Consider the following 11,492-nt stretch of genomic DNA (forward strand, 5'->3'; position numbering starts at 1 on the left):
GCTAAGTTCCCAGGCACGGCCGATCAGGTGGTTGGTGGGTACAAAGAGAACAAGAATACATGGAGAACTAGAACGTAGAGAAAAAGAACCAAAGATGGGAGCCTGGTACCAGCAGCCAGAGCCTCAGCTTACAAGTCTGTAAATTGGGAAGAATAACCTCCCATGCTGACCCCAGGGGCTGCTGGGACGTACCAGAAAAGAGGAGAGAGAAAGAGCTTTGCGAGCAGGATAACTGATGAAGGTCCTTCAGATCCGCAGGCCCAAAGTGACAGAGAGAAGACAGAGGATGGAAAATCTTAGATGAGACATGAAGAGACAGAGACAAGACATAAGGAGAATGAACACATAAATCCATGGAAAGATGGACATAGACGAGGAGAGTCACGAGTATAAAGACATAGAAACACGGAGAGACAGAGACATGGAAAGATAGAGAGGAGAAAGAGAAACACGAAGTGAGAAAGAGATGAGAAAGAAATAAGGACAGGCAAGCTACACAAGGGAATAGAAAGACAGAACTTTAGAAAGAGAGACACAGAATAAAGAATGAAAGAGACTGTGATAGGCAGAGGTGAACACCTAAAGAGAGTAGAGACCAGAGTTAATATTTAACAACCCAGAACTAATGACAGTTGAGACACCCACTTGGAGAGATGGGGTGGGGCTGGGAGTGAAAGATAAGCTTTTATTGTAAATGGTGTTTACATTGTAAACCTCCTGCGGGATCTCTACTGCCAGAGCCACCCTCTGTCCTGCCAGAAAATGGCTCCTGCCCTCCACAGTGCCCTCCACTAACACTATCCTAGGCCTGGAAGGGGGCCTCAGTGGGTGGGAGACACTGCGGGGATTCTTTGTCCAGAATAAGGGCCCATTGTCTGGCTCTAGCCTGCTGGGAGTGGGGCCTCACTCCCACAGCTGGGATGGAAAGGGGGTAGGAGTGAAGAAAAGCACACAAGAAATAGTGAGGGAGAGGGAAGAGAAGGGAGGGAGACTCAGGGACTATGCAGGGTTGAGCAGGAACCATAATCTAGCCACCAGGCCAATAAGGAGGAAAAAGTCATGTGCTACAGGGCAGGACACTGGGTTCTGCTGTTAGTCCTGTGCCTGGTTCACTCACATGGTCACTGCTCTCTGTCCCTGCTATAATGCAAGCTTTAACTGACTTACAGAGCTGTGGGGAGGACCCAATAAGATGATGAATGGAAACCTGAGAAGGTTGTCAAACCTCCTACAGGAGAGATTCTGGGAGTCCACGTGAGCCTCAGGGAAGATATAGGGATTCCCATGAGCCTTTAGGAGAGAGGTCTGAGGTCCACATTGGAGCTTACAGAGTACATGTCTGGGACCCACATGGAATTTACAGGAGATATTTGTGGTTCATGTGGGTCCTACAGGAGAAATGTTTGGGTTCCCATCTGATGACCACAGATGACTTTTTCCCAGTCAGGAGAATCAGAAGGGCATTTAATTTCTCCAACAACTAAGGAAAGAAAAGTATCCATGTCTAAAGTCATAAGCGCATCTTTGTCCCAATAGATTGCACCTTTAGAATGTGGGTAAATGGAAGGGAATAATCTGTCAGTAATGACAATCATTTAAACAAACTTTTATTCAACAATTATTTGTTGATCACCTACTATGAGAAACAGCATAGTGCAGTGGTTCAGAATATGGACGTAGAAAGCAGACTACCTGGCTTTTCCCAGCTGTGTTAGTTTGATCAAGGTACTCATTCTTATTGAAACTTAGTTCAGTGATATTATCAGGTGATAATAGGACCTGTATCTTAGGTTTCCTGTGATGATGAAATGAATTAACACCTGTAGACACATGTAACACATGGACAATGCCTGTTACAGTGTTTGTTTATACTGTGTACACTGGGAATATGTCTTTCTGATGGTTGAGGGCAGGAATGAGAAAGCCTGGGCCAAACCATGCAATAATATATATAAGGCTTCTTCTCAAATATGGTGAATGCCACATGCCACTCACCAAACCTTGTCATATGGCTAATTCATGATAGACAGAAAGATATGCTCTCTCTAGAGGATGCAAGGCATGAAAAACAGTGAGGATGTCTAATTCTATTGCAGGGAGGGAGAAAGTAACTGGGAGCAATAATCCAATCACTCATAGGGTCAGCTCCAGGCTGCTTCTCTTTTCTTGCCCAGCTATGGCTGCTGAGGCATGTCCAACAAAGGGTCTCTGGGATAATATAGGATAATATATATGTTACAGGTCAGTAAACAACTGAAAATACAAGAGGACTTCTCTAGAATTTACTAAATAAATGCATTTTACTAAATAAATAGCATTTAATGTGTCCAAATGAGATGCTAAGCCTCATGACTATTCCATAAAGTTGTGCTATTATCCCCAATCTGTATATGAGGAAAGTGAGGTTCAGAAAGGTAAAGTGATATGCCCAAGGAAACAAAATGGATGTATCTAAGAAACGAAAGAACCGGTATTTAAAAAATACCTGGTTTAAAAATACCTAAGGTTGAGTTTCCCCAGAAGCGGACACCGTGATAAGGATGTGAGTACAAATAGTCTATTTGAGAGCTGATCCTGGGAAGCACTAGTAGAGGAGTGGGAGAAGTTGAAACAAAGAAATGAATAATAATAATAATAATAATAATAATAATAATAACAACAACAACAACAATAATAATAAAAGCAAAGTGCAATAATGAGCAGGTTACCACTATGGGCAATGGGGAGCAGGGGTCCATCCTACTGGGGACCTCTGGGACACAGTGCAGAGTACAACACAGTTGTCCCACCAGACAAATGAGGTTTGTTTAAGCTAAAGGTTGAGGGCTTCTGGCATTTCTAGATTTTCCTGTGTGCCTTCTGAGCAAAGAAAGCCCTCATGCAGAAAATTCCAGGGACCTTCAGTAAGAAGCCATCAGATGGTTAAGGAAGTATGAAGAGAGCACTATGTAGTAGCATCTACTACAACCAAGATGTAAACCCAAGTCCGCCTGGCTCTCAAGCCACATCGTGCTTCCTCCAAGGTAGGCCATTAGTCCTGTGGAAGTTTGCAATATGGAGTCTCCTTAGTTAAGAAAGAACTCCCTGCTCCCCGCATCCCACTCCATACTCCTGGTCTTGTGAGATGCCAAATCCCTACACTTAGCATATGTTTCTAATCGCACAGCACTGCATTTACAATGATACATATTCTTGCCTCCAGAACCATGGCAATGTCATAGTAGCTCATCAAGCTCACTTACTACAAAGGTGGGCAACCCTGAAACTCAGAGAATTCACCTTAGGTCTCCCCATACAGTGCCTCTCCCCTCCACACCTCCTCCTTACCACCCTGCTCCTTTTGTTTGTCTTCTCTCCCCAACCAGACTAGAAACTCCCCAAGGACACCCACAGAATAGGAAAAAATACTGACAAATCACATATCTGATAGAACACTTGCATGTAGAATATATGAAGGATTCACAGGGGCACCTGAATGGCTCAGCCAGTTAAGTGTCCAACTTGTGATTTCAGCTCAGGTCATGATCTCATAGTTTGTGGGATTGAACCCCGAGTCAGGGATTGGGATCCACTCTCTCTCTCTCTCTCCCTCTCTGCCTCCTCCCTACTCAAACTCTCTTTCTCTCTCTCTCTTTCTTCTCTCTCAAAATAAAGAAATAAACATTTTAGGGGCACCTGGGTGTCTGAGTAGGTTAGGCATCTGACTTCAGCTCAGGTCATGATCTCACAGTTAGTGAGTTTGAGCCCTGCATTGGGCTCTGTGCTGTCAGCTCAGAGCCTGGAGCCTGCTTTGGATTCTGTGTCTCCCTCTCTCTACCCCTCGCCCATTCATACTCTGTCTCTGTCTCTGTATTTCTCTGAAAAGTAAATAAGCATTAAAAATTTTTGAAAAAGAAATAAACATGAAAGAAAGAAAGAAAGAAAGAAAGAAAGAAAGAAAGATCTCCAAAGAAGATATACACATGGTCAATAAGCACATGAAAACATGCTCACCATCATTAGTCATCAGAGAAATGCAAACCAAAACCACAATGAACACCATTTCATATCCACTGGAATGGTTATAATCAAAAAGACAGATAATAAGTATTAATGGAGATGTGGAGAAATCAGAACCCTCATACACTGTGGGTAGGATTGTAAAATAGTTTAGCCAATTTGGAAAATAGTCTGGCAGTTCTGCAAAAAGTTAAACATAGAGTTACGTTTTGACCTAGCAAAGTATAAACCCAAGAGAAATAAAAACATAGGTTCACAAAAGACTTGGAAATTTATTGCAACTTTATTCATAGTAGCTAAAAACTGGAAATAACCATCAATAAGAGAATGGATAAACAAATTTTTGTATATTCATACAACGTAATATGACTCAAGGATAAAAATGAATAAGTAACTGATACGTGCAAACAATATGGATGAATCTAAAATACATTATACGAAGCAAAATAAGTGTCCCCCCCCCGCTCAAAAAAACCGCACTCTATGATTCCACTTATCTGAAGTTTAACAACGGGAAAATTAATGTGATACAAATAGAATAGTGGTTGCTGATTGGGAGATAGACTGACTAGAAAGTGACAGAAGAAAACTTTCTAGGGTGATGGAAATATTCCTGATCTTGTTTTGGGTGGTAGATACAAGTTATATAAAATTGTCAAAAATTATTACACTGAAAACTTAACATCTGTGTACTCTATTGTATGTAAATTATAACTCAGTAAAGTATTGTTAGCTTAAAAAGATGGGGATCCTGGGAGCAGCTTGCACCTAAGAAACAAGGATGATTCCCAGCCCCCAACCTCTGGCTGTGTAACAAGCCCTAGTCAACAGCCACTCCTCAGTGCTTCCCTTCTACAATCAGTGCCTCCAATAGACCACTTGGGGGCACCCACGCCTGCAGTGACTAAAACTTGCAAGAGCTAATTTTCCACCGCTAGGTTGCTCTGCTAGCAGCTGTTAAGTACTGGGTGCTGAGTACCCCCTTGGCCTACACACAGTTCATCTTCTCACCGCCACCTCTGATAACCTAGCCAGCAGCTCTGAACATGCAACACGCACTGCTTACTTGTCAATTTAGAACAGAAGTGCCCTTTCAGGGGCGCCTGGGTGTCTCAGTCAGTTAAGCATCTGATTTGGGCTTAGGTCATCATTTCACAGTTCCTAAGTTCGAGCCCTAAGAATGCTGAGTTCGAGCATCGGGCTCTAAGCTGACAGTGTAGAGCCTGCTTGGGATCCTTTCACTCCCTCTTTCTCTGCCCCTTTCCCAGCTTATGCGTGCTCTCTTTCCCAAAATAAATAAACACTTTGGGACACCTGGGTGGCTAGGTTGGTTAAGCAGCTGGCTCTTGGTTTTGGCCCTGGTCATGATCTTGTCGTTTATAAAAACAAAAAACAAAACAAAACAAAACAGAATTACCCATCCAAAATTGCTCCTACCAACTGCCAAAAGAAAAAAAAAAAAATGCCTTTCTCAAGTCCCAGCCTGATCTTGGCCTCGGCAGTAGTGACCTTGGGCTCTGGCTGAGCCCCTAGATGCCAAATCCATAGGACCTGTTCCAGTCCTCACCTGCTTGACCACTTAGATATATTGCAAAGCCAGTCTTGCTTTTACCCCCATGGTCTACCCTCCCCTGACCCTTCTGCTCTGGCAATCTCACCCCTTCCCAAGTCCTCAGCCACATCTGTGGTGCCTGATACTCCTAGAGTTTTGTCTCTGGTCTGAATTCTTCTCTGCACTCCAGCTCTATCCCAAACTGGAACCCCAGATCTTTCCCTATATTCTTCCTCCAGTGATCCTGCCCCCAAGAATGGTCCTATCATTAGTAATGAAACATATTGGCATCATGTACCTCCTGATATGATTGACTTCTGTGATATTCTTGCCAAAAAATGCACTTTAGTCTAACCACAGGAAAATCAGAAAAAACAAACTGAGGGACATTCTACAAAATAACTGACCAGTAGTGTTCAAAAATGATTACGGGGCACCTGCCTGGGTGTCTCAGTCATTTAAGTGTCTCTTGATTTCAGCCCCCAGTTCATGAGATCAAGCCCCACTTCGGGCTCTGCTCTGACAGTGCAGAGCCTGCACGGGATTCTTGCTCTCTTCCTCGCTTTCTACTACTCATATGTGCTCTCTCTCTCTCTCTCTGAAAAATAAATAAACTTAAAAAAAAATGATTCTGCCAATCTTCTGTCCTCTAAGCCAGACCCCTGGAAGTTAAGTCCTAACAGTTCTGCTTCCCCATACCTTCAGAATCAATTCTCTTTTTTACATCCTCATACCCACTCCCCAATTCCATCATCTCTGTGTTAGTGTCCCCAAAATTATCACCTCCTCCAGTCTTTCTCCACCTGATACCCTCTCAAGCCATTCTCCTGCAAGCAGCCACAGGGATCTTAATCATGCCACTCTCCTATGTAGGACCCTCTTGAGGTTTCCCACTGCTCTTGTGGATACATACCCTCTCCCCAGGCTTGGCTCACAGCCCTCCTTACCTCACCCTTGGCCACTTCTTCAGCCTCACCTCTTGCACACCCTCCCCTACAGACACTCCAGCCACCCAGTACTGCTTACAGTTCTAAGCACACACACACTGTCCTCTCTTCCCCTCATCCGACTCCCATCCTTGTTCCTTTGCTCAGAAATTCTTACTCTTCCAGAAGACACTGTCAAGTAAAAGCTGGTCTTTCCCCACCTTCGCATTGCCTGCAGGTTTCTATCCTACCTGAAGGCATACCACACCTTGGGTCCCTCAACTTCCCATCCTCTGTCCCTATTGTTTGTCAACAGCTGGGCATTGCTCATGTTGGTCCTTTGGCTAGCTGATTCCTACTCATCCCTTGAGTGCCCACGAGTCTCAGATTCTCTGAACACTTCCCTGGACTAAAAACCTCAGCATATTCCTTCCCCGCCACCCAGTGCTGTGTTGTTACCTAGGTTTCTGACTCCCCATCAGACTGAGTTCAGGGCCAGGGCTGAAGGAGCAGGCCCACATCTGTGTTGCACACCACGACCCACTGCCAGTCTCAGGGACTGGGGACCTCAGCTGAGCGTGTGTTTGGTAAATGTTTAACAACCAGCTCTTCAGGGAAAAAATGTACATATATATTTATTGTAAGTTTTACTGATATAAAGGATGTATAACATAACAAGCATAATCAAATATACAATAAAATTTTATTGTAAATTCCATATAGCCAATTGAGTCTCACAGAATACTTTCATTGGTTTGTCCTTTATCCATAGCAGCCTACAGTTATAACTGATGAATGAGCAGAGATAATTAACAACGACAACAAAAAACAATAAATCAAGCTCTGTATTTTTTTCAATGTTTATTTATTTAAGAGAGAGAAGGGGGGAGGGACAGAGAAAAAGGGAGAGAGAGAATCCCAAGGAGGCTCCACGTTCACCAAGGAGCCTGACACAGGGCTCGACATGGGGCTCGATCTCACGACCCTGAGATCATGACCTGAGCCAAAATCAAGAGTCAGACAATTAACTGAGCCACCCAGGGTCCCCCAAGCTCTGTATTTATAGTGTTTGTCGATTTCTGTGATGTACTTCTCCCATGGCTGATTTCAAGCTACCAATATGATGTTACTAAATGCTGTGTTGGGCAAAGATACACCATAATGCACCCTCCTATAGTATTTCCATCACACAAATATGAGAAGCATAAATTAATTCAAGAGCACGAATAGTAAAATGTCATAAAGTTATCAGAAAGTGATGAGTTCTGGGGCGCCTGGGTGGCTCAGTCGGTTACGCGTCTGACTTCAGCTCAGGTCACGATCTCACGGTCCGTGAGCTCGAGCCCCGCGTCGGGCTCTGGGCTGATGGCTCAGAGCCTGGAGCCTGCTTCCGATTCTGTGTCTCCCTCTCTCTCTGCCCCTCCCCCGTTCATGCTCTGTCTCTCTCTGTCTCAAAAATAAATTAAAAAACGTTAAAAAAATTTAAAAAAAAGTGACGAGTTCTGAATGAGTTGAATATTACTTTTCTTTTAATCCATTACACTTAATTGTAAGCTAATACAATTAAATTTGTTAATATATATATTTTTAATTTATTTCTGAGAGACAGAGAGGGAGAATACAAGTGGGGGTGGGACAGAGCGAGGGAGACACAGGATCTGAAGTGGGCTTTGTGCTGACAGCCCAACACAGGGCTTGAACTCACAGACTGCCAGATCATGACCTGAGCTGATGTCAGACGCTTAACCAACTGAGCCACCCAGGAGCCCCCAATATAATTAAAATTTTAATAATGGCTGTATTGAAAATTGAAAATCAAAAATTTAACAATTGGCTATTATGAGCCAGTATGAACTGCTTCTAGCACTAGTGTTATGCTTTTCACTTTTGATTTCAAGGATCTGGCTGCTTCATTCTTTTGTTTTTATATGCAACTTACTATGAAAAGAACAACATGGTTATGCATATTCCTCCAGAAAAATTAAATCTTTTTGAAGCAATTAAAGTTTTTATTTATTTATTTTGAGAGAGAGAGAGAGAGAGAGAGAGAGAGAGAGAGAGAGAGAATGCACATGTGCAGGCACAAGTGGGGATGAGAGAACCCACGCAGGCTCTGCACAGTCAGTGCAGAGCCCAATGTGGGGCTCGAACCTATGAACCGTGAGATCATCACCTGAACCGAAATCAAGAGTCAGATGCTTAACCAACCGAGCCACTCAGGCATCCCATCTTTTTGGACCAATCAAAACAGTTAATATCATACATGACTGTCCCTAAATAACAATTTTGGTTATCATCAAATTCAGAGACTTGTTGCTCTGGCCTTGTTCCTCCAATGGTGCTTGGGCCACTTGATGCTGGGCTCCTTTGCACACTTCAACTCTTCCCTGGGTTCTGGCCCCTAGCCTCTTCCCAACCCTCATCTCTTTTTGGAACTGCTGGTGATCAGCTCCCAAATCCCCAATTCTGTAGCATGAAGAATAGTTTAGCCTCTACTTTCTATTCTCTCAAACATTTTAGTCTGAGAGCTATTTCACATTTTTATTTTATTATTATTATTTTTTAAATGTTTATTTATTTTTGAGACACACACACACACACACACACACACACACACTCACACACACAGTGTGAGTGGGGGAGGGGCAGAGAGAGAGGGAGACACAGAATTCAAAGCAGGCTCTGAGCTGTCAGCACAGAGCTCTGTGTGGGGCTGGAACTCACCAGCTGTGAGATCATGACCTAAGTCGAAGTCAGATGCTTAACCAACTGAGCCACCCAGATGCCCCTGTTTTACATTTTTAAAAATTATTCCTAACACCATAGCACTTTGTAAGCATGATTTACCGAGATTTGCTGTATTATAAATTAAAATTGGGAATCTAAAAAATGTTTCTTCATAAAGTCATTTAAAATAACAATAAACTCATCACATGGTAACATAAAAAAATATATTTATTTAAAAGAATTCTATTTGGGGCACCTGGGTGGCTCAGTCGGTTAAGCCGCCGACTTCGGCTTAGGTCATGATCTCGCGGTCCGTGAGTTCAAGCCCCGCGTCGGGCTCTGTGCTGACAGCTCAGAGCCTGGAGCCTGTTTCGGATTCTGTGTCTGCCTCTCTCTGACCCTCCCCCGTTCATGCTCTGTCTCTCTCTGTCTCAAAAATAAATAAACGTTAAAAAATAAAAATAAAAATAAAAAATAATAATAAAAGAATTCTATTTTCCAAAACAAACACACAAAAAAAGTAGTGAGAAGTGTGGCACTGTTTTACAATTTTGCAGATCTCTTTAATGTCTGCATGAATACGAAACAGCTGAAGTCCCATATCTGCTTCTGCATTTAATCTGTTACAATAGGGGCATTTGGGTGCCTCGGTTGGTTAAGCGACCAACTCTTGGTCTCAGCTCAGGCTATGATCTCACGGTTTGTGAGATGGAGTTCTGACTCAGCCTCTGTGAGACAGCAGAGCCTACTTGGGATTCTCTCTCTGACTCTCTCTCTGTCCCTCCCCCACTCACGCATACATGTGTGCATGCTCTCTCAAAATAAACAAATAAACTTAATAAAAAAGAGGCGCCTGAGTGGCTCATTCGGTTAAGCGTCCAACTTTGGCTCAGATCATGATCTCAGCTTGTTGAGTTTGAGCCCCACGTCAGGCTCTCTGCTGTTGGCACGGAGCTCACTTTAGATCCTCTGTCCTCCTCTCTCCCTGCCCCTACCTCGCTCATTCTCTCTCTCTCTCTCAAAAATTAATACACATTAAAAAATGCTATTTTAAAAAAAAGAACAGCTAAAAAAAAAATCTGTTGCAGTATCACACATCATGCAACCTTTGGAAAATTCCACTGTACACTCATGAAATAATAAGAATGAAAAAGGCAAATAATGTCTTAGCATTGTTATAAAAATAGTTTTGACTTCAAGGTCTCCCCCCACCAAGAAAAAGTCCTCGGGGCTTCCCCTGGATCACACTTTAAGAACCACTCATTGCTCTAGACCATGTCCTGGGGGTGGAATGCTGACTCTTCACATCCAGAGAAGCCCATCACTCATTCATTCAACAACTACTGTGCACTGAGTATCAGACACTGTTCTTGAGTGCCAGAGACGCAGCTGGGGACCGAAGAAAGTCCCTGCCCTCGTGGAGCCTACATTCTAGTGGGAAAAGAAGGCAATAAACAAATATAGTTATGTCAGGTGATAACAAATGCCATGACAAAAATAAATAAATAAAACCAGAGAAGAGAACAGAGATTGAAGGAGGAGGAATGTTATTTTAGGGTGGTCAGGGAGGCCTCTTGGAGAAGGTGATATTTGAGCAGAGCCTGAAGGATATGAGGGAGAGAGTCAGGGAGTGAACCTTCCAGGCAGAAGGGGCAACAACTGCAACAGCCCTGATGCAGAAGTATGTTCATCGTGTTTGAGGAAAAGCAAGGAAGCTGGTGATGTTTGAGTGGAATGAGTGACGGGGGAGTAGGAGAGGAGGTCAGAGGAGGGATGAGTGTTCAGATTCTGGGTATATTTCAAATGGGTAATGAGAGTTTCACTATCATTCGTGTTCCTTTTTGAGGCCACAGCAGTTTACATTCTCCAAAAACGCCCACAGAAATATTTCTAGCCCCGCATACTCTCCCAGAACATTGCCATTCCCAATCAGGAAATAAAGTCTACTTCCTTTCCCCTTGAACTTAGGCAGGCCTTAGTGACTTCCTTGATAAACAGAATGTGGCAGAAATGACACTGTGTGACACCCAGGGCTAGGTCGTAAAACACAGTATGATTTATGCCTGGTTGTCTCTCTGTCATTGCATGCTCACCCTGGAACCTGATCACCATGCTGTGAGGAAGCCCAAACTAATCCAAGCAGAAAGACCACATGGAGAGACCCACGGAGATCTGAGGCTTTCAGCTGACAGCCAGCAAGAACCAATAGACAAGCCAGTGAACAAACTTTCAGATTATTTCAGTCCCCAGCCTTCAAGTCCTCCAGCTGAAGCTCCAGACATCATGGA

The sequence above is a fragment of the Panthera leo genome, chromosome B3 (genome assembly GCF_018350215.1).
Source record: "Panthera leo isolate Ple1 chromosome B3, P.leo_Ple1_pat1.1, whole genome shotgun sequence".
Classification (NCBI taxonomy): Eukaryota; Metazoa; Chordata; class Mammalia; order Carnivora; family Felidae; genus Panthera; species Panthera leo.